The sequence below is a fragment of the Notamacropus eugenii genome, chromosome 5 (assembly GCF_028372415.1).
Source record: "Notamacropus eugenii isolate mMacEug1 chromosome 5, mMacEug1.pri_v2, whole genome shotgun sequence".
NCBI classification, from domain to species: Eukaryota; Metazoa; Chordata; class Mammalia; order Diprotodontia; family Macropodidae; genus Notamacropus; species Notamacropus eugenii.
Window position 1 is genome coordinate 187256133 of NC_092876.1, and position 24902 is coordinate 187281034.

Sequence of the window (24902 nt, forward strand, 5' to 3'; positions counted from 1 at the left end):
ATGCCTCTCTAGAGCAAATTACAGAATTATAGTAAAGGTCCAGCACACACACACATGCACACACACACACACACGCACACACACACACACACATTAAAACTTTAAAGATAAATCTCAAATATTATTTAGGCTACAGTAATCCAATTTGATCTGCCATATTTTTATTGGCGCTGCCCATGTTTACAAAGGTCATGCCTCTCTCATTGTTCATATAGCAATAGACCAAGACTAATACAAGTCTCTGCTTACTTACCAACCCCTCTGAGGGTTTCCACACAAACCCAGGCTTTGGGTGAAAAGAGAGGGAAGGAGGTAGAGAACAGGACCTTCTTTGATTTTTAAAAATGTTTAATTGATGCCTTTTGCCTTATGTACATAAACATCACCACCACCACCCAGTATGTAACCCTTCTGGGTAACAAAGAAACATTTCAACAAGACCAACTGGTAAGAGTGACCATATGCAACAATGTAATCAACCTGCTGCACCCATACTTCTCCACCTTTCTGAGGAGAGGAGAGAGTTAAGAGCTTTTGACTTTGTTGAACACCTTCTTCCTGAATACTTTCTCCTCCCTCAATTTTTACAAGACTGATCCTCTCCTGATTCTCCTCTTTGTCTGATCCCTTCATTCCTTCGCAGTCTCCATTACTGGATCATCATTCATGTTCCAGATCCTAAGTGTATGCACTCCAGGCCATGGTCTAGCCCTAGGACATTTTCTCTTTTCTCTCAATATTCACTTTTAGAGATCTCATCAGCTCCCACTAGCTTCTATAACCTCCACATAGATGACTCCTGGACCTACATATCTAAACCTAGACTCTCTCCTGAGCTGTGGTCCTATATCCTAAACTGTCTACTGGAAATCCCCAAACTCTCCTTCTGCCCAGATATATGAAATTCAACATGTCCAGAATATATCTATCTTTCTTGCTTACTAAGCCCACTGTTTCTTATAATTTTCTTATTTTTGTTGAGAGTACCATAATTCTTTGAGACCTGCAAGTTCACAATCTTGGAATTAGTCTTAATTCTTCACTACCACAGTGCCTTCCCCCATATCTAATTTGTGTCCAAGTTTTATTGACCACTGCCACAGCATCTCTTCCATTTTTTCCCTTCTACTCACAACATTCCCCCATATTATAACTCATATTTGGGGTGTATGGGGTGTTCAGAGAGTACTAGCACCTCTGGTGTGAGAGTTTGCCAAGCCCTTTCAGGGCTGCTCATCCATTTTTGGTGTCTACCTAGCACTCAGTTCTCACTTGCAGTTCCAAGAAGCTATAGCATGCACAGTGGCTACACCCTGAGAAAACTGTCTGGGCAGACAGGCTAAATTGGTTGAAAGTGAACACTGGGCTTCAAATCTGTGGATGAGTTAGAGGATGTCTACCTCAAAGCATATGAAGACTTTCCTCAATGGAATGGGCAGATGAGAACAATTTGTTCCAACAGCTGTGAAGGCCACTGAAGCAGGCACTGTGGAATACTTAGAGCTTGGTCAGGCATAGAAGATGTCAAGGTTATCCATCTTGACTTTTGTCTTGCCATTGGACTTAACGACTCAGGAAGAGTGAAGCTGATCACTTTGAGCATCTGCCTGACTTAAATCCAACTCACCCACACGTCAAGACAACACTCCTGATGTCATTGGTCTTCTTCAAAAACAAAGAATGAACAATAGCGTACATGCTCAGTGCAGAAGCTTCCTAATTGTTCTCCCCACCCCTAGGCTTAACAGCAACAGGTACTATTGATAATCACTCTAACTCCCAGCCTGATGTCTTTCTTTTTCTTGGCCTGATTAAAGAGGCCATGCCCTGGCTACTTCTTAAACAGGCCTTTTCAATGAATGGGAGTTACCTCATCCTAAGTGAGTAAGTGCAAAGACCTTGGCCTAACAGGCCCAAGGTTTCCCAGTGTATCCTGGGTCAACTCCAGTCATCCTGAGGAATATCTGGTCACTGGATTCAGATGGCTCTGGAGGAGCAGTGAGGCTGCTGACCTGCACAGCCCTCCCTCACTCAAAACAAAGTCAAGTGCAAGTCATGTCATTATTTCTCTGATGGCATGGTCTTCTTTGGCAACGAAGGACAAACACAATCTTGTAGAAGATGGGATTTGACCTGAGTCCTGGAGAATGCCAGGAGGTGGAGGCATGGAGGGGGTGTATTCCAAGCATGGGGGAGGGGATAGCCAGTGTAAAGGAAAATAGCTGGGATACAGAGAGGCATGTGTGAGGAATAACAAATAGATGTTATTATAGCTGAATCAAAGAGTCAAAGGAAGGGAGTTAAGCAGAAGAAGACTGAAAAGGACCCAGGTGGTAGAGAGATTTAAATACCAAAGGATTTTCTATATGATCCTGGAGGTAATAGGAAGCACCTGGAGTTCATTGATTTGGTGTGTGTTGGGGTAGGGGGTGACATGGTCAGAAATGAACTTTAGGAAAATCACTTTGGTAACTGAATGGCTTAGAATGTGGAGAGACTTGAAACAGGGAGACCAGTTAGGAAGTTATTTCAATAGTCCAGCTGTGAAGTGATCAGGGCCTGAAACAGGGTGGTGGCTCCATGATTGGAAAGAAGAAGGGCATGCCTAGGAGATGCTGTGCAAGTGCAAATAAGACTTAACAATAGATTGCATATGTGGAAGGAGTATTAATGAGGAATCAAAAAATGACCCTGAGGAGAGAGACTGGGTGACTAGGAAGAAAATAATAAGAAACTTGGGGAACAGGCACAGTTTTGGGGAAAATATCATGAGTTCCACTTTGGATATATTGAGTTTGAGATGTTTACAGAATATTACATTTGAGATCTTCAAAAAGTAGTAGATGATATAAGACTGGAGGTCTAGAGAGAGATTAGGGCTGGATATATATATATAGGGGAATAATTTACACGTAGATAATTGAAGTTATAGGAGTTAATGAGATCCCCAGGTTATAGAGGAAAAAAGAGAAGAGGTCCCAGCATGTAGCCTTGAGGGATAGCCATGGTTAAGGGTATAAAGATCTAGCAAAGGAAACTGAGAAGGATCAATCAGATTGGTAGGAGGACAAGTGAGGGCAATGCTGTGAAAATTTAGAGACGAGAGAATATCCAGAAAGAGGGGATGAATCAATAGTATCAAATGCTGCAGAGAGGTCAAAAAGGATGAGGACTGAGAAAAGGAAAGAAATATAACACTGGTAACTTTGGCAGTTAGGTGGTGCAATGGATAGAGTGCTAGACCTGGGGTGCTGAATTCAAATCTAGAAAGACATTTACTATGTTTGTGATCCTAAATAAGTCACTTAATTCTGTTTTTCTCAGTTTTCTTCTATAAAAATGAGTTGGAGAAGGAAATGGCAAACCATTCTAATATCCTTGCCAAGAAAACCCCAAATAGGATCATGAAAAGTTGGACACAAATAAAAAATAATTGAATAGCAACAACAGAGAGTATATCTTCAGTTAAATGATAAGGACAGAAACCAGACTGCAGAGGGTTTAAAATAAAGCGAAAGATAAAGCGAAAGCATATCCTAGAAGTAAAAGAAAGAAAAATGGATATGCCCAGCAAGGATGGTTGGAACAATGGAGATTTTATTGTTATTGTTGGGGGGTTTTTAGTAGTATTTTTCCCAATTGCATGTCAAGACATGTTTTAGCATTCATTTCTAAGAGATTTTGAGTTCCAAGTTCTTCCCCCTCCATATCTCCCTATCCTCCCACTTCCTAAAGTGGTAGGCAATTTGATATAGATTATACATGTGCTATAATATAAAATGCATTTCAATCTAAGTCACAGTGGTGAAAGAAGAAACAGATCAAATGCAAAAAAAAACATGAAAAAGAATAAATAAAAAAAGTATGCTTTGATCTGCATTCATAGTCTATCAGTTCTTTATCTGCATGTGGATAGCATTTTCCTTTGTGAGTCCTTTGTACTTGCGTTAGATCATTGTGTTGCGGAGAAGAACTGAGTAATTTCAAAGATGTTCATCACACAATGTTGGGGATGCTGTGTACAATGTTCTCCTGTTTCTGCTCACTTTACTTTGTATCAGCTCGTACATGTTTTTCCAGGTTTTTTCTGAAATCTGCTTTTTCATCATTTCTTATTGCACAATAGTATTCCATTACATTCATATGCCACAATTTGTTAAGCCAGTCCCCAATTGATGGGCCTCTTCTCAATTTCTAATATTTTGTCACCATAAAAAAACTACCAGAAATATTTTTGCACAAATAGGTGCTTTCCCTTTTTTTTATGATCTCTTTGGGATACAGACCTGGTAGTGCAATTGCCAGATTAAAGGGTAGGGAGAAAAAATTTGGAACTCAAAACGTTACAAAGATGAATGTTGAAAACTGTCTTTAGAGAGGCAGAGCCAAGATTGTGGAGTAAAAGCAGGGACTTGCTTAAGCTGTTCTCCAAAACCCCCCATATACCTGTAAAAAATGACTCTAAACAAATTCTGGAATGGCAGAACTCACAGAATGACATTGTGAAGCAAATTCCAGCCCCAGCAAACCTGGAAGGTCGATGGGAAGCATCTATCATATCAGGCTGGGAGCAGCAGTCCAGCAAGGGCCATGCTGGCACAGACAGAGTCTGAGCAGGCCTGGGGGGACTGAATAACTGGCAGTGGAGGTGGTTTCCATACTTCTTAACCCCAAAAGCTGAGGATACCTTGAAAGGACCGTGGAAAAACCTTGTCGGATCTGTGTGAGAGAGTAGTGTAGTCTGACCCCAGCCCCAGGATGGCAGAGTGGGCAGAGGAATCCTTTACAACTGCAGCAGGAGCAGCAACAGCAGCTGTTTCTGGAGCACTAGGTCCACAGATTGTGCAGAGATCGAGTGGCTGATTAGTATACCCACTTCCTCCCCTCTCCTAGAAGCAGAGAATTATTTAGCAAAGAGCTCAAAAGTCAAATAAATGGCTGGAGAAATGAGCAAAAACCAGAAAAAGAATCAGACTCTAGAATCTTACTTTGGTGACAAGGAAAATCAAAATATACAAACAGAAGAAGACAACAGAATCAAAGCTCCTACCTCTAAAGCCTCTAAGAAAAATATGAAATGGTATCAAGCCATGGAAGAACTCAAAAAGGATTTTGAAAATCAAGTAGGAGAAATAGAGGAAAAATTGGGAAGAAAAATGAGAGTGATGCAAGAAAATCATGAAAACCAAGTTAACTGTTTGAAAAGTGACTGAAAAAATGCTGAAGAAAATAACACCTTAAAAAATAGACTAACCCAAATGGCAAAAGAGATCCAAAAAACCAATGAGGAGAGGAATGCCTTAAAAATCATAATGGATGAAATAGAAAAAGAAGTCCAAAAGCTCACTGAAGAAAATCCTTAAAGATTAGAATGGAGCAGGTAGAAGCGAATGACTTTATGAAAAATCAAGAAACAATAAAACCAAACCAAAAGAATAAAAAAATAGAAGATAATGTGAAATGTCTCAATGGAAAAACCACTGAACTGGAAAACAGATCCAGAAGAGACAATTTAAAAATCATGGGACTGCCTGAAAGCCATGATCAAAAAAAGAGCCTAGACATCATCTTTCAAGAAATTATCAAGGAAAATTGCCCTAATGTTCCAGAACCAGAGGGTGAAATAGAAACAGAAGGAAACCACCAATCACCTTCTGAAAGAGATCCCAAAAGGAAAACTCCTAGGAATATTGTAGCCAAATTTCAGAGTTCCCAGGTCAAAAGAAAATATTGCAAGCAGCCAGAAAGAAACAATTTGAGTATTGTGGAAACACAATCAGGATAACACAAGATCTAGCAACTTCTACATTAAAGGATTGGAGGACTTGGAATATGATATTCCAGAGGTCAAAGGAGCTAGGATTAAAACCAAGAATCACCTACCCAGCAAAACTGAGCATAATACTTCTTGGGGGGGAGGGGGGGAAGTGGTCATTTAACAAAATAGAGGACTTTCAAGGATTCTTGATGAAAAGACCAGACTTGAATAGAAAATTTTATTTTCAAATACAAGAATCAAGAGAAGCATTTAAAGGTAAACAGGAAAGCGAAAACATAAGAGACTTACTAAAATTGAACTGGTTACCTTCCTACATAGAAAGATATTATTTGTAACCCTTGAGAGTTTTCTCAGTATTAAGGTAGTTGGAAGGATTATGTCCATAGATATACAAATATATACACATACATACATACATACATACATACATACATACATATAATATGCATATGTGTGTGTGATAAAATTAAGGGGTGAGAGAGGAATATATTTGGAAGACAAAAGGAGAGATAGAAAAGGGTAAATTATCTCTCACATAAAAGAGGCAAGAAAAAGCTTTTACAGTAGAGAGGAAGAGGAGAGAAATGAGAGGGAAAGAGTGAACCTTACTCATCAGATTTGGCTTATGGAGGGAATAACATGAATACTCAATTGAGTACGAAAATCTAACTTACTCTACAGGGAAGTAGGGGAAAAGAATAAGTGGGGGGAAGAGGGGAAGGTGACAGAAGGGAGGGCAAATAAGAGGAAGGGGTAATTAGAAGTAAACACTTTTGAGGAGGGTCAGGATCAAAAGAGAATAAATGAGGAGCAGGATCGGATGGAGGGAAATATAGTTAATCTTTCACAGCATGACTTTTATGGAAGTGTTTTGCATGACTGCACATATATAACCTATATCAAATTGCTTACCTTCTCAATGGGGGTGGGTGGGGAGGGAGAAAGGGATAGAAGTTGGAACTCAAAGTCTTAAAAAACTGAATGTTAAAAATTGTTTTTACATGCACCTGGGAAATAAGACATGCAGGCAATGGGATATATCTTGTCCTACAAGAAAATAGAAGGGTAGGGGATAAGAGAAGAGATGGGGTTTATAGAAGAGAAGACAGATTGGGGGGAGAGGTGATCAGAATACATGCTGTCTTGGAGTGTGGGGAGAGAAGAGATGGGGAGAAAATTTGTAACTTGAAATCTTGTGGAAGTGAATGTTAAAAACTAAAACTAAAAACAGAAAACTATCTCTACATGTAATCAGAAAAAATAAAATATTATTAAGTAAAAAAATTTAGATGTTATACCACTTGGTGCATGTATGTTTAGTATTAATATTACTTCATTGTCTGTGGTACCTTTAGCAAGATGTAGTTTCCTTCCTTATCTCTTTTAATTAGGTCTATTTTTGCTTTTGCTTTGTCTGAGATTAGGATTGCTATCCCTGCCTTTTTTTTTTTTACTTCAGCTGAAGTGTAATAGATTTTGATCTAGCCCCTTACCTTTACTCCATGGGATGCTCTGTGCTTCAAGTGTGTTTCCTGTAGACAATATATTGTAAAATTCTGGTTTTTGATGCACTCTGCTATCCACTTCTGTTTTATGGAATTCATTCCATTCACATTCACAGTTATGATTACTAAGTGGGCATTTCTCTCCATCCTATTTTTTTCCTTCTGTTTGTCCTCTCTCCTCTCACCCTTTCCCTCTTTGACAGTGTTTTATTTCTGTCTGTCACCTTCCCTGATCTGTCATCCTTTCTGTCAGTCCCCCCTCCACACACCTTTACTTAATCCTCTCCTCTCTTACTTTTTTGTAGGGTAAGATAGATTTCTATATTCAACTTATTGTATACATTATTACCTCTTTGAGCCAATACTGATGAGAGTAAGATTCAAGCACTACCCCTCACCCACTCTCCTGCCTCCATTGTAATAAGTTTTTTGCAACTCTTCATGTGAGATAATTTACCGCTATTCTACCTCTCCCTTCCTTCTGAAACTTGTATAATTTTCTTTCCCATCCTTTAATTATTTTTGTCATTCCCTCAAATTCACCTTGTACTCATACCCTCTGTCTATGTATATTCCTTCTACCTGCACTATTAGTGATACAGTTTTTAAGAATTACAGGTATCATCTTCCCATGTAGGGATTTAAACAGTTCAGCTCCATTGAATCCCTTATATTTTCTTTTCCCTTTTTCCTTTTTTCCTTTTTAGGTTTCTCTTTGGTCTTGATATTGGAGATCAAATTTTTTATTCAACACTGGTCTTCTCTTTATGAAAGCTTGAAGTCCTTCTATTTCATTGAATGACCATTTTTTTCCCTTGAAGTATTATGTTAGTGTCATCAGGTAGGTCATTCTTGGTTATAGTTCTAGCTCTTTGCCCTCTGGAATATTATATTCCATGACCTCTGATCCTTTAATGTTGCAGATGCTAAGTCCTGTGTAATTCTGATTGTATCTTCCCAATATATGAATTGTTTCTTTCTAGCCACTTGCTGTATTGTTTCCTTGATGTGATATTTCTGAAATTTGGCTATGATATTCTTTGGAGTTTTTATTTTGGGATCTTTTTCCTGAGGTGATCAGTGGATTCTTTCATCACCTTTTTTGTGCTCCAGTTCCATGGCATCAGGGTAGTTTTCCTTGATAATTTCTTGAAAGATGCTATCTAGGTCCTCCTTTTGATTATGGCTTCCAGGTAGCCCAGTGATTTTGACATTGTCTCTCTTTGATCTGTTTTCCAGGTCAGTTGTTTTTCCAATGAGGTATTTTACATTTTCTTCTATTTTTCATTCTTTTGAATTTGATTGATTGATTTTTGATGACACTTAGAGTCATTAGCTTCCACTTACCCAATTCCAACTTTTAAGGAGTTGTTTTCCTCAGTTAGCTTTTGTACTTCTTTTTCCATTTGGCCAGTTGTGCTTTTTAAGCAGTTGTTTTCTTCAGTGGATTTTTGTATCTCCCTTTCCATTTCACCAATTCTACTTTTTAAGCAGTTGTTTTCTTTTTCCAAGCTGTTGACTCTTCTTTCATAATTCTCTTGCATCACTCTTATGTCTTTTCTCAATTTTTATTCTACCTCTCTTATATGATTTTTAAACTCCTTTTTGAGCTCTTCCATGAGGTGTTTCTAGGCTTATGACCACTTCCTGTTTTTCTCTGAAGCTTTGCCCACAGGTGTTTTGACATTGTTTTCCTCTTCTGAGTTTGTGTCCTGATTTGTCCTGTCACCATAATAGCTTTCAATGGTCAGATTATTTTTTGGCATTTTTTTTTACTCATTTTTGTTTTCATTTTTTGCCTTTTTCCTTTCTTTTAAATTTGAGCTCTGCTCCTTCGGTGGAAGGGACACTGTTTCAGGCTCCTTGTGCCAGGAGTTGCAGGTCCTGAATGTTTACCTGGTGCTGCACTGTTGTTGTCTTGAGGCCCACTGAGGATTCGTGTCTGGTGCTGTGCTATGGGGGTGGGATGAGGAGTCTCTCAGTTCTCTCTAAGCCTGTTATTCTCCCTACCTACTAAGTTTCAAAGCATATTTACAAATATGCTTTATTTAAAAATTTAAAAATTCTACCATTTTTTTCTTTATATACACAATTTCAATCCTTCTCTACCTAATTTTGTCCAGACCTTGGATATCCTTGATAAAGGGAATTTTTTGTGAGGAAACTCTCATGGCCAAGGAGGATCTGCAGCTGCTTAGTAATTTATGTCTTAAAAATGGCCTCAGGTCCTGAGAGATTGGGGTGTGTCTAGAATCACTGGGCCCAACCCAGTATTTGTGAGAAGCATGATTTGAATCTAGTTCTTACTCAGAAACCTGGCTTTTAATCCATTATCTGCCTCTATCCAGTCTGCCCTTTACATAGTCACATTGGACTCTTAACTGTAAGGTCTTGGAAAATTCCCCTTTTCATTTAGCCCTGATTGGATGTGTGTTTAAGATTAGTGTACTATGGCAGAATATACAAGAATCCTTTCTCAGTTTTTCTCCCTTTTCCCCCTTCACTTCTCTCCCCTCAGCCTTCCCCCTAAGCTGAATGATTACACTTTGCCCATTTCTGTAACTCAGTCTGAAAAATCCTTTATTCAGGGGTGGATTAAGGGAGAATGTTCCTGGCTCAAAAAAACCCCCAACTTTTCAAGGAATATTATGTGACTCAATCAATAATTAGATGCCTTTTTCATGGTGGGATTAGGTGTTGATGATTCCCCCTTCAGTCCTACCCTTTGACCCTAGCATGGGTGCTATGAAGTGAAACTGGAATAGGGAGGGGATAGGATATCTCTCCAACGCTCTTTCTCCCTTTAGCCCACCTTTCTACCATTTGATGTGTCTTGGGGTATTGTGCTGTGTGTCTTGCTCTGTTTCCTTTTGTCCTTCTCAGTTTCAGGTGCCAGTGGCAATCCCCACCTTACCTCAGGTTGTAGCCTTAGGGACCCTGGAGACAAGACTGCAGGCAGGATATTGCAGTCGGCCAGGCTGATAGGGAAAGCTCTGAGAAACCAGAGTGCTCTTGAGCTTGAGACCTGAGCATGTTTTGAACTTAGAACTGGAACTGATATTCCAGTTGATATAAGGAGTAACCTTAAAAGTCCAAATGCTTAAAAGTTTAATTGTTTTGCAAAGCACTTGAGAAGGTTTCCATAAAAATTACATATGAAATCAACTGCTCTCCTCTTTTCAACACTTCTGACTTCCCTCTCAAGCTGCTGATCTATACCCGTCAGCCTTAGTGGACCCACTTTTACTAGGGCCATGGAACTTGCAATAAGAAACAAGCTAAGTTGTTTGTCTATGTGTTTTATACCTTGGAAGTCAAAGTTTCTTTGTAAAAGTGAATCCTACTCCAAGATTTTAAATGGATCTGGGGGTCCAGGGGAGCCCTCCCCCTCTGCTTGAGGGGATAATACTATGTCTGTAGCACTGGTGGAAATTTGAAAATTTGTCATTTATGGATTGTTTGTTCTCATTGATTGAAAACTGATACTATTTGCAGTATTCAATTCTGAATAGAAGCATTGCTGCAACTGATGAGTTCTGTGTTACTGAGTCAGTTACTGAGCATATTTTCTGGGGACTTCAACTTTGATTTAATGTGTTAAATGTGTATTTGAGCCTTTGGAGCCTTTACATTCAAGCAACACAATATGGAAGTATCTTTGTTCCCAGAGTCCCCTATCATGTGCCTTTACTCAGGTGGCTGAGCTAGGTATTGTGCCATGATGACCTTGGAGCCAGAATTTTATGCCAAGTATTTGAGCCAACTAGATTGGCAGGGAAACCCTGAGAAGTCAACGTGCCCAGGACTGAAACTGGAGGGAGAGAGTGTCTTGGAGTTGGACCTGGGACTGTGCTCTATGGGAAGGAGTCAAGCTAAATTGTTTGTGTATTTGTTTTAAACCTCACGTTTTCTATACAAGCCGCATTTGTGTAATCCTGTAAATTTGATCAGTTAATGATTGCTTAACCAACACTTTTTGTTATTGAATTCTATGCTGAAGTGTTGATGCATATTGATAATATTCTATATTATTGAGTGCTGTTCAAGTACGGATAGAACTTTTCATGTGAGAAATCTGGTATCACTAGATTGCTACTGTTTACAAGAAATGTTCATGTTGTTCTTTGGCATTCAAATTAACCTATGCTGCTTGCCTATAGAAACTGGGCTAAGTTGTTTGTTGTGTTTGCTTTATACTTTTGGAGTCAATATCTCTTTTGTCAAAGTTAAGAAAAATAGTCAATTGATCAATGAGTTTTTGTTAAGTAGCTAATATTTACCTAGAGCAAGCATAGATCATACTCATGTGTTTTAGGCCACCCTGTTCTTCCACTCTACCCCTAGGCACTCTCTTCCCAAAACAAACTGGGAGGAGCTCAGAAAACTTTCCAATTAATGTTAGTTGTATGAGGTAATATCTGAAGTGAGGGTTCTCACCATTACTCTCTCCATGATGGTATATGTGTTGGATAGTGAGAATACTAGGACTCAGCGTCACTTTACTCTTAAGCAAAGGCTGGGCAACGCAAGGTTGGCAACTCTATGCTTGTCTTGACATCCAGCTCCCATGTAATTGCTCTCCTCAATATACAGTCATGGACTAATATGAAAATATGTTTAATATGAATGTATATGTAGAGCCTATATGAGATTGCATGCCATTTTGAGGGGGTGGAGGGTCAGGTGAGGGAGAAAATTTAAAACTCAAAAGCTTATAGAATTGAATGTTTTAAAATCAAAATAAATAAATAAATTTAAATCGATCTGTCTATCTATCTATCTAGTCATGGAAGCCTCTTACTTCAAATCCATTCTTTCTGAGCTCCCATGATAACACAGCTCCCCATGCTCCATCATAACCAAATCCTCTCTTAACCCAGAAGCTAATTCTCAAGCTCTTTCCTTCCCACCTCCATGCTAGTTTCCTCATTTCCGTGACCAAACTCTAATTGCTTGGGAGTTTTCTTCTTACACCAAGCTTAAGGTTGCCTCTTTGCCTATTCACATTACTCCTAGTTTTCCCCTCAGGTGCCCAACAGGACAAGTCTAATCACATTTCCACATGATGATCTTTCTATCAGATGAAGCTATCACGCCATCATTCACCACTTGCACCCTCTCTTCTCCAAACTAAGAATCTCCAGCTCTTCAGTCAATCCTGTATGTAATTGAACCCTTCTTCATTATGACTGTATTTCTCTGAACTCTATTCACCTTATCGATTTTTTTTGTAAAATGTGATAACCCATAGCTAAACATGTGTGATCTATCATAGTGCTATTGGACTTCTTTATTACTGGAGTTATGCCTTTATTAATATGGCCCAAGATTCTCTCTGTAGATTTTTCAGTCTACTGAATCATCTCAGTCTCTTGTCAGACAAACTACTATCTAAGCCTGTCTTTCCCATCTAATACTTTGTTGAATTGTCAAACCTGAAAGCTAAATTTGAATTCCACCTCTGACACTAGTTGTATGACCTTGGGTAAGTTGTTTCATTTGATTAAGCCTCAGTTTTCTCATCTGTAGAATTGAAATAATAACACATATATTATTTACCTCATAGCGTCATTGTGAGGATCAAATGAAATATAAAGGTTTTTTCGATGTCAGCTATTATTATTATTGCAAAGATTATTGAATGCCAGGTAAAAAAATCATAAAATCTTAGGACTTTAAAGGATAGAGCATAATAATAATAATGACAGTAGCTAGCATCTATACAATGTTTTAGGGTTTGAAAATCACTTAACCAACTTTTGTCTCATTTTATTCTCACAAGCAATTTCCATTATTATCCCTTTTTTTACATATGAGGTAACTCAGGCAGACAGAGGCTTAATGACTTGCCCAGGGTCACAGCCAGTAAGACCCTTATCTTCCCAATTCCAGGTCCAGTGTTCTATTCACTACAGCCTGGTTCAAGCTCCTTTTTTACAGAAGGGTAAACAGGCCCAGGAGGGTGAAGTGATTTGCCCAAGGTCACATAGCTAGTTAATGACAGAGATGTGAATTGACCTAGGCCTCCTGACTCCTAGTTCATTGTCTTTTCCATTACAATTGATCCCTTGTAGGTTCATATGCAAGCTCTCTTTCAAAGAAGTTTGTCTGGCAGAGATCATGGATCCTTGAAGAAAAGTCTGGCAACAGAACACAGAACAGTTCAGAAGAGAGAGATTGGAATCAGAGGGTCAAGTAGGAAGCTGTTATGGTAATCCATGAAAGAAGTAATTAGCACCTGGTTTCAATTGGTAACTAATGGAATGGAAAAGATGAATCCAGGAGAAATTTCCCAAGAGGATCAATCAAAAATGATTCCAAAGTCTTCATCTTAGGTGGACGTGAGAAATGTTAGGAACACTGCCAGAGACATTAGCTGAGAGGGGGTAGCTTGTTTGGAGGGGAAATATAGTTTTGAATATATTGAATTTTAGGTGATGGCAGACTATATAAGTAGAAAAATTTAGTAAGCAATAGGAAATATAGGATTGGATATTGGGTGATAGGAGAAAAATAGATTTTGGAATCACCAGCATAGAAGTATATAATAAATTAAAACCAAGGGAAAGGATAAGTTCCTCCTGTGTAGAGAGTGCAAAGAGAAAAGAATGGACAACAAGACTTCCTTGGAATGAGAATATTTCCATAGAAGTTAAATATGAAACCACCTCTTCATGCCTTTTCAACACTTCTGACTTTCCTCTCAAGCTGCTGACCTATACCTGTCAACCTTAGTGGACCCACTCTTACTAGTGCCATGGAAGAAGCAAAGTCAAATACATCCTGCCTTCTGTTCAGTGCTCATAAACCTGTTGTGCTACTCTGGTAGACCAACCCACTTGTGATGTTACTTTGGGACACATGGTCTTCATGTTTGAAATCTGCTCCCTACTCACTCCCCTCTCTACCTTGTTGTAATGATGTTGTGCCTTCCTTCCAATTTGTCCTAATCCTGTCAGCTTAATCTGACTCCTCGGCCTGGCTCTTAGCCTCTAAGTTCTATGCCTAAGAACCAGTGCTGACCTAGTAACTCTGTGGATTGAAATTTCCTGATCACGTTATTATTGGTTAAGACAGAGAGCAGGGTCAGACTGGAGAAACATGGGTAATAGTGGAAGTTTATTTGTGACTCAGAAAATGACAAACTCCTTCTTGGCCAGATTCCATGTGCTGACTTTTTAACATGCACATAAAGATATGATTGCAAATGCATTCCTGACTTTGACTAGAGAGAATGCTGAATTCAATAATGTATTTTGGGAAATAGGTAAGATTTTTCAAAGTAGTTCTTAAGTTTAGAGTACTATACTCACAGATAGTCTATGCTCTGTGCTCAATCTGTGGTAGAGCATTCTGAGCTCATATTGGTTTGATCAGCCACAATTGGACATATTGAAACTTGAGTTTATCATGGTGATGTCATTTGGGTCCTCTTTGAGAATGAAGGACAACAATCAACCAATCAACTGTACTCACAAGTTGTACTTTATCCTTCATTCTTAAAGAAGACCATGACAACAGGGAGATGATGACATCATTTGCAAATGATTTTCATTTGAGTGAGGGAGGTGGTGCAAAGTCACCAGCCTCACTTTCTCCTCCAAGCCATCTGGGTCCAAAGGCCAGAAAACAATCAGGATGACTGGAGATGGCCCAGAATGCAGTGGCCTTTTTAAGCTAAGATCTCTTCAAGTTCTCATTTTGAGTGAGGCAACACCCATTCACTGAAGAGGCTTCTTTAAGAAGTGAATCAAGGGATGGCCCCTTTAATAAAAAAAATCAAACTGGGAGGGGAACACCCTCAGAGTTGCTGGACAAAAGAGAAATAGTTACTATTTACACTCACTCTGAGCCAGAAGGACCCAAAAAATAACTATTAAGTGGTTCTTGGGCGGGGACCTATTGTTGCCCAATAAGACCTGAGATCCAGAGTGAAGTGGGTTTAAGGCTTGGTGTTTGAAAAAGAGGTCTAGCCAGTAAACCCCAAGTTAACTAGGTAGCTTTTGGCCATCACAATTTCCTTTCCTTTGGGCAGAACACCCTCAGGTGAGGGGAGAGGAGAGGAAAGGAGAGGAGGGGAGGGAAGGGGAGGGGAGGGAAAGGGAAGGGAGGGGAGGGGAGGGGAGAGGACAAATTGAATTGCCCAACTGGAACTGGCCAGCTGGTTCCCATTCAGGCATCTCAGATTACTCACAGATTGTGGTTTGTCCTTCGTTCTTGAAGAGAACCATGACATATTAGAGTACTGTGCTGCAGTGGTTTCAAACAAATAGAAATAGAAGTTACTAATCTGTGTACTATTCTGTACAACCCTACAGGCTACATATCGACTTAGTTTTAAAATGTAACATCATTTATGTTTTACTGTATTTTTATTTATTTTATTAAGTATTTCCCAATTACATTTTAGTCTGGTTTGCACCACACTCAGGAGTGTTGCGGGCAATGACATTTCTTCTCTACTGGCTTCTATTGGAAAATATAAAAGAAACAAAAGACGTAATAGTGTATTGGAAAGAATACTGGATTTGGAATGAGAAGAAATGAGTTAATTCTGGCTCTGCTACTCACTAACTGTGTGACCTTGACCTTGAGTGCGTTGCTTTCCCTCCATTAAATTAAGTAATCTTTGCTTGCTTACTTTTATAACAAATATGCATAGTCAAGTAAAACAAATCCACGCATTGTCCACATCCAAAAATGTACATCTCACTCTGCATATTGTTCTGTCACTGCCTTCCCAGGAGGTGGGTAATGCTCTTCATTATTGCTCCTTTGGAATCATGGTTGGTCATTCTGTTGGTAAGAGATCTTATGTCTTACAAAGCTGTTAGTTTTTTATAATGTTGTTATTATATAACATAATTTTTTTTGTTTTGACTCTACTCACTTCCCCTTGTCTCTCTGATCATACATGTTTTTCTGAAATCATTCATTTTCTCATTGCTTATGGCATAATAATAGTCTACTTCACTTATTTGCTACAGTTTGTTCAGCTATTGTTCAACATATTGTCGCTCTTGTTTTCTTTGCCACCACAAAATTACAGCTATAAGTATTTTTATGCATGTTGGTCATTTCCTTCTCTCTTTGATCTCTTTGGAATATAGGCCTGGACTAGGCAACCTTTAAAATTCCTTTGAGATCTAAATCTCTTATCGTCTAATCTCTGAGTCTATGAATCAAGATCATTAATTGTTACCTTGTAATACAGCAGTTCTTTCAGGGACAATTAAGGATAAATTGGGTGGTTTTTTCCAGTAGTGTTTGGCTTTCTTTCTTGTCTGCGGTTATTGATAGGATGTAACCTTTCTTGAATTTAAGTTGTGATTCTGAATTTCAGTTGAGACTCCAGGTCACCTAAGAAAATCAGATAACCAAACTTATTAAGTCAGCAACCTTAGTTTTTACCCATAAGTCTAAGTCAGTAGATTCTTGTTCTAGGACCTGATGGGGGCTTCCCTTAGACCCACTCCCTCTAATTAATTGTTGGTTTTAGGACCTAATCTATTCTTTTGGGGGATAGGAAGAGCCTTATATTCTCTCCCTAGTGGACTACTTTTTCCTTTTTGAAGTCTATTTCTCTTTTAACTGAGTCTTGCTGAATTACTGCTGTCCATTTATTATCAGACTCAACCAAAAAAACGGCAAATAAACACATTCATTTCATGGGTAGCCTTTTCTTTTTCACTTCCATATTTCAGTTCTTAAGAGTTTCATAGGCTTAAAAGAATGTAGAAAAACCTATTTTCTTCTCTCCATACATTTTTCATATTGTCTTTATTGAATGTTGACTCTTTACATCTTCTTACTTAGCAAAAAAATACCTATCTTTTCTTTTTCTATGACTATTTCCTCAAACTCATTACTCTGTGTGTGTATCAGGCAAAAAAAAAAATTAATCAATCAACACGTATTTTAAAGTGCCTGCTATGTGGTACCAGGCAATGTGCTAGACACTGGGGATACAAGGATAATCGCTAAACACAAGAAACTTTCGATGTAACACACATACACACACACTACACATACATGGAAGCTATACACAAAATACATAAAAGAATCACATAGGTCTCTTAATGACTAGAGTGATAGACTAATAGGAAGATCTGATTTCAAACCCTGTCTCAGATATTTACCAGATGTGTTACTGGGGACAAATAATTTAACTTCTCTTGGCTTCAGTCTATTTATTTGTAAAATGGTGATCATAAGAACTCCTACCTGACAGAGTTGCTGTGGAAATAAAATGAGATAATATATGTAAAGTTCATTGCAAATCTTAAAGTCAATCAATTTGATAAATATTTTTAAGCACCCATTATGTTCCAGGCATTATTCTAAGTCCTGAGGATACAAAACCTCACAATCTAATGGGAAAGACAACAAATAAACATGTACAAAGCAAACTATATGCATAATAAATAGGAAATAATTAATTAACAGATGGAAGGCACTAGAATTAAGAGGAGTTGGGAAAGGCTTCCTGTAGAAGATGAACTTTTAGTTGGGACTTAAAGGAATCCAAAGAAGCTAACAGGCAGAGATAAGGAGGGAGAGCATTCCAGGCATGGGGAACAGCCAGAGAAAATACCCAGAGTCAGTAGATGCAGTGTTTTTCATTGAACAGCAAAGAGTTCAGTGTCACTGACTTGAAGAGAATATGACAAGGAGTAAATTGTATGTTAAATATTATATAAGATAATTTGGAGGGAACAGGAACTAGCAGCTGTAAAAAACATATTCTTCATCCTCACCATGACCTCCATTCCCTTCCCCCTTTAGTTTCTAATACAGTATTGAATAATAGTGTTGATCAAATACATCCTTGTTACTGTTTAGTTGTTTTGATTGCATCCAGCTCCTTGTCACCTCATTTGGCAAAGGTACTGGAGTGGTTTACTATTTCCTTCTCCAGCTGATTTTACAGATGAGGAACTGAGGCAAACAAGGTTAAGTGACTTTCCCAGGGTCACACAGCTAGCAAGTGTCTGGGGTCAGATTTGACCTCATGAAGATAAGTCTTCTTGATTCTAGGCTCAGTGCTCTATCCACTGTGCCACCTAGTTGCCCCCAAAGTACATTCTTACTTTACTTCTGATCTTATTGGGGAGGCTTCTAATTTATCCCCATTATATTATATTTATCCCCATAATGCTTGGTCTTGGTTTTAGATAGATGCTACTTCTGACTTAAAGAAAAACTCCATTTATTACTGTGCTTTCTAGTGTCTTTAATGGTATCAGTTGTTTTATTGTGTCAAAATCGTTTTCTGCATCTATTAAGAATTTTGTTGTTTTCGTTATTTATATAGTCAATTATACTTATAGTTTTACTAATATTAAACTAACCTTGCATTCCTGATATAAATTCCACCTGGTCATAGCATATGATTTTTGTGATATATTGTTGTAATCTCCTTGCTAATATTTTATTTTTAAAAGTTGCTTCAATATTTGAGGAAATTGGTCTATAGTTTTCTTTCTCAGCTTTTACTCTACCTGGTTTATGTATCAAGACCATATTTCTGTTTTAAAGAAATTTGGTAAGACTCCATAACCTATTTTTTCAAATAGTTTATATAATGTTGGAGTTAATTATTTCTTAAATGTCATTTGTAAATTCATCTGGTCTTGGGAATTTTTTCTCAGGAAGTACATTGATGGCTTGCTCAATTTCTTTTTTCAGAGATAGGGTTGGTTATTTAAGTATTTCCTCTTATGTTGATATGGGCAATTTATATTTTTGTAAATATTTATCCATTTCACTTAGATTGTCATTTTATTGGCATATAATTGGACAAAATTGTATCTAAAAATTTTTTTAGCTTCATCTTTATTGTTGGTGCATTCACCCTTTTCACTTTTGATACTGGTAATTTTGCTTTCTTCTTCTTTTAAAATAAAATTAACCAATGGTTTATCCATTTTTTTTTCTGAAAACCAGCTTCTTGTTTTATTTAGTACTTCCATGGTTTTCTCAATTTTATTGATATCACCTTTTGTTTTTAAAATTTCCATTTTGATGTTTAATTGGGGATTTTTAATTTGTTCTTTATCTAGTTTTTTTTAGTTGCATGCCTAATTCATTGACTTGCTCCTTTCTTTCTTTTATTAATATATACTTTTAGAGAGATATATATTTTTTTGCCTAAGTAATGTTTTGGCTATATCCCATAAATTTTGGTATGTTGTGTTACTGTTATTATCTTTAATGAAATTATCAATTGTTTCTATCATTTGTTCTTTGACTCCCTCATTTTTTAGTATTACATTATTTAGGTTCTGATTATTTTTGATACATGCTTCCACAGCCCTTTATTAAGTCTAATTTTACTTTCAAGATAATCCAAAAGAGTGCATTTGATATTTCTGCTTTTTTGCATTTGTTTGTGAGGTTTTATGTCTTAATACATGATCAGAATTTGGGAGGGTGTCATATACATTTGAGAAAAAAAGTACACCCCTTTCTATTCCCATTCAATTTTCTCCAGAAGTCTGTCATATCTAACTTTTCTAAAATTCTATTCACTCCTTAACTTCTTTTGTATTTATTTTATGGTTAGATTTGTCTAGATCTGAGAGGGGAAAACTGAAGTACCCCCACTAGTATAGTTTGTTGTTTATTTCCTCCTGTAATTTAATTTATCTTTTAAGAATTAAATGCTATTCCATTGGTACATATATATTTTGTATTTATGGTACCTTTTAGCAAAATGTAGGGTCCTTGCTTATCTCTTTTAATTAGATTATTTTGGCTTTTGCTTTGTCTGAGATTTGCTTGTCACTCATTGTTTCATACTGGACTAATTAGAATATTATTACAGTCATTTGTGGCCATAATATTTATTAAAACAAATTTATAAAGGGGCATAATAAGAATAACTGGCTTTACATAATGTCTTGTAGTTTGCAGAACACTCTGTATGCCTCAAAAAATAGTGTGATATAGGTACTTCAGGGTTTCATGACCTCATTTTACAGATGAGAAAAGTGAAGTTCATTGAGATTAAGTGATTTACCTATAATCACAAAACCAGTAAGTGTCAAAAATGAGATTAAAACCCAGGTCCCTATTGCAATCTATATTTGGAGCTATGGAAATTTTCTGTGTAGGATGAAGATTCTTATCCTCAAGGAGCTTATTTGTGATAATAGAAATATTTTAGATTGTCTGAGGTAGAAGGAAAACTAGAGATGATCTAGTCTAACCCTCTTATTTTACAGATGGAGAAACTGAGATGTTAAGTGACGTGCTCAAGATCACACAGGTGGTAAACATCAGAGCCAGGGTTGAACCAAGATCCCCAAACCCAAAGGTCTCCACTGCTGTCTCCATTAGACCACTCTGACTATCCAATGAAGCATCAGTTGCTGGTGAGATGAGACACATAAGCTGAGTTGAGGTGAATTATGTGTCCAAACCATGTTCTGTTATAGGGAAGACTTCAAGGAGGAAGTCGTCTTTGAGTTATGTTATAAAGAATAGGCTTGCCAAAACAAAACAAGGAGCTAATCTTGCTGGGTGGGAAGACCTGTTATAAAATTCAGGGAAAGGAGAAAAAGAGGCATAACCTTAGGGCTCATAAGAGGAGTTAGCTGACTGGGCTAGTGTGTACAAAATGTAAGTCTAGCAACTCTTATTATGTCCTTAGATGGTAAGGTTGGGCATCTTTTTCTGTATGAGGTCTATTTATGTTCTTGAAGATCATTATTAAATTACCTGTAGAGATATCTCCTCCAAACTGAAGAATCTCAGTGAGAATAATAGAATTTTGATTTGAAAGGGAATTTAACTGTGATTTAGTCCGAGCTCCCATCCACTGAGAGAATTTTTTTTTTTAAATATTATACCTATTAGAGAATCAACCAACCAGCCCTTGCTTTTATAGCTCTAGTGATAGGGAGCTCATGACATCACTACCTCACAAGATAGCCCATTCCATTGTTCAAAAGCTACAATTAAGTGAAAACTCTTCCTTGTTTTAGCTGAAGTCAGTTTCATTGATCCTAGTTTTGTCTTATGGAGTGACATGGAACAAGTCATGTTTCTTCTTTTTACATGTTGTTGCCCCAAGTGTGGGTAGGTGAGTGGCACAGTGGATAGAAAGCCAGGACTAGGAATCAGGAAGAATTCTCTTCCAGAATTCAAATCTAGCCTCAGGCCAGATGACCCTAGCAGCATGACCTTACCCTGTTTAGCTCAGTTTCCTCATCTATAAAATGAACTGGAGGAGGAAATGGCAATCCACTCCAGTAACTTTGACAAGAAAAACTCCAAAAGGGGTCATGAAAAGTCAGACAGGACTGAAAAACAAATAAACAACAATAAGACCCAAGTATAAGTTAAGTTCCCAGAGGGCAAAGACTGTTTCTTGTTTTGTTTGTGTATCTCCATCCCCCAGCACACTGCCTTGTACATAGTAGGTGCTTAATAGGTTGAATTGAGTGTAAATCTTTGAAATATTTGAACCCTTTTTTATAGACCTGATTATTTAACCCTTTAATCATTCTCCTGACTCTCTTCTGAAAACTTTTAAAGTTCTTCATGACTCCCTTTACTTCTTAAGCCTATAGCTGGATCAGGGGATCCTAGATTTAAAGTTGAAAAGGATTTTAGAACTTATCTAGTCTGATCCCTTCATGTTATAGATGAAGAAGCAAGGTTACCCAGTTAATAAATGGCTGAGTCTACCAGATATAAGTTGCTGAGGAATGGAGAGTACAATGGAAAATTGGCTTCCAGGTGTTTACTGTCTTCTTTATTCTGAAACTTGGTGCTATTTCATTCCTGTTATTTTAAATTATAGGACTTTTAAAGTTCTCAAAAGCTGCAAGAAAAAAATGACTTAAATCACTACTGATTAGAGAAATGCAAATAAAAACAGCTCTTATATACTACTCTTAAGTTCACTCTGTGTTATTAACATTTTCTTCATCTCTTTCTTAAGTCCACATAGTCAACAAAAGAATAAATCAAGCCTGGATTTGTAGTTTGCTGATTTCCAAAGTGTAACTAGTCACACTGAAGTTTTGTCAATAGGAGGTTCTGCTCTGTTTAGAGTTGGCTCTAGCCCACCTGAGCATGTACTCCGACATTTTCTCCTCTTCAGACTAAATGCCTCAAGTCTCTTCCATCTCTAATTCATCTTCAACTCAGCTGTCAAGTTGATCTTTCTAAAGAACAAGTCTGACCATGTCAACATCCTGTTCAATAAATACCATTGGTTCCCTATATCCCCTCCAGGATAAAACATAAGATCCTGTTTGGCATTTAAAGTCCTGCATAACCTGCCTTCCTCCCCACTTTTCCAGTTTTCTTCTGCCTCATTCAACCACACAAACTCTGCAATTCAATAATCCTGGCCTCCTTGTTGTTCCCACATGTAACACTCATCTCCCAGTTCTGGATATTTTCACTGGCTATTCCCTATGCCTGAAATGATCTTCCTTCTGACCTCCACCTCCTAGCTTCCCTGCTTTTCTTCGTCTAAGCTGAGGTCCCATCATCAGCAAGAAGCTTTTCCCAATCTTCTTTAATTTTTGTGCTTTCCTTCTGAGATTATTCCCAATTTATCCTGAATAAATTGTGTTTGTACATAGTTTGCATATTGTATCCCTATTATACTGACTTCCTTAAGAGCAGGGACTATTTTTTCCCTTTCTTTATATCCCCAGTACCTGGTGCTTAATAAATGCTGTTGACTGACTACTAAATGTTCCCCAATATTTAAATTATTCCCTATTTGACATGGATTCCAAACTCCTTATCCTTTTCACTCTATTCTGGACCCATGAATGTCGCTTCTTAAATGTGACATCCAGAATCCAATAACATATTTCATTGTCTTTGTATCTCCAGACCTTAGCACAGTGACTGGCACATAGTAGGTGCTTAATAAATGTTCATTGAGTGATCGCTAGAATTTGATTGGTCAGGAGTATCATGTGACTCACCTCCTTTCTTCTAGTCTCCAAACTACTGTTAATATGACCAAAGCCAGCATTTATTTGTTTTACCAGCTTGGTTACTGTATTGAGCTCCACTCAAAATTTCTAGGTCTTTTGAGCATTCACTAGTGTTGCTTTTAAATGTTTTCTCTTTTCTTTCTAAAACACAAACACACACGTGTATATATGTGTACACATATGCATACACATATAAATAAAGGACAGCTCTCTGGTGAACAGAGGAAATATACATATAAATGTTTATGTGCACATGTACGCATGGATATATATGTGTACATACACATATGTAGATATGTATGTGCCTATATTTGTACATACAAGTGTATTATTGTATGTATACACATATTACATATATACATATATTTTATACATATATAAAAAACATATGTAAAATACTGTTGTTGTTCAGTAGTTTTGGTCACACTAGATTCTTTGCAAACCCATTTGGCACTTTCTTGGCAAAGATACTGGAGTGGTTTACCATCTCCTTCTCCACTTCGTTTGACAGATGAGGAAACTGAGACAAAAAGGGGTAAGTGTTTTGCCTAGGATCAAACAACTAATAAGGGTCTGAGGTCATTTTCAAACTCAGAAAGATGAGTCTTCCTTACTCCAGGTCCAGCCCTCTATCCATTGCCCCACATATATAAAAATGTATACATAAACACATACATAGATACATCTTCCCTCATCGGAAAGCCATCCCTTATAACAAAGAATAAACAAAGAAAGGAAGAAAAAAGCAGTTAAAAAAGACTAACCAACGTATCAGCATATCCTTCAAAATTATCAAAACCATTCTGAAGACTTAATAAACTCAGGGAACTAACAGATCATGATCTTGACGCGCTTCCTATTTTTGTTGTTCAGTCATTTAATTGTGTCAAACTCTTTGTGATTCCAAGGACTATAGAACACCAGGCCCTTCTATCCTCCACTAGCTCTTGAAGTCTGTCCAAGTTCATATTTGTTGTTTCCATGACACTATCTATTCATCTCACCCTCTGCTGTCTCCTTTTCCCTTTACCTCTGGTCTTTCCCAACATCAGTCTTTTCCAGGGATTCCCATCTCTTCATTATGTGACCAAAGTATTTAAGTTTTAGCTTCAGTATTTGGCCTTCCAGTGAATAGCCTGAATGAATTTCCTTAAATATTGACTGACTTGACCTCCATGCAGTTCAAAGGACTCTCAAAATCTTCTCAAATTTGATGATGTTGATGCTGCAATGCTCAGTGTTCTATATAGTCCAACTCTCACAGTCATATATTGCTATTGGAAAAATCATAGCTTTGACTATATGGGCCTTTGTCAGTAAGGTAATGTCTGCTTTTTAGTATGCTAGCCAGATCTGCCATAGTTTTCCTTCCAAGAAGCAAGCATTTTTTAATTTCATGGCTGTTATCACCATCTGCTGTATCTTTGAGCTAATCTAGGAAGCTTCTATTTCTTCTCCCTCTATTTGCCAGGAAGTGAGGGGACCAGTTGCCAATATTTTAGGGATTTTTATGTTAAGTTTCAGACCAGTTTTTATACTCTCCTCTTTCACCTTCAAGAAGTTTCTTAATTCCTTTTCACTTTCTGCCACCAGAGTAGTGTATCTGCATATCTGAGATGGTTGCTATTTCTCCCAGCAACCTCAGTTTCA

The 24902-nt window shown here is 37.6% G+C and overlaps 1 long non-coding RNA gene across 1 annotated transcript in view; it reads left to right on the forward strand.

Annotated features, from left to right (window-relative positions):
• Window positions 1-15988: 15988 nt before the first annotated feature.
• LOC140505565 (uncharacterized) overlaps window positions 15989-24902 on the forward strand; it is a 37834-nt gene continuing 28920 nt past the window's right edge. The window contains exons 1-2 of the long non-coding RNA XR_011967565.1: window positions 15989-16086; window positions 20511-20689. This is a non-coding gene — a long non-coding RNA (uncharacterized lncRNA). The remainder of the gene's footprint in view (window positions 16087-20510; window positions 20690-24902) is intronic.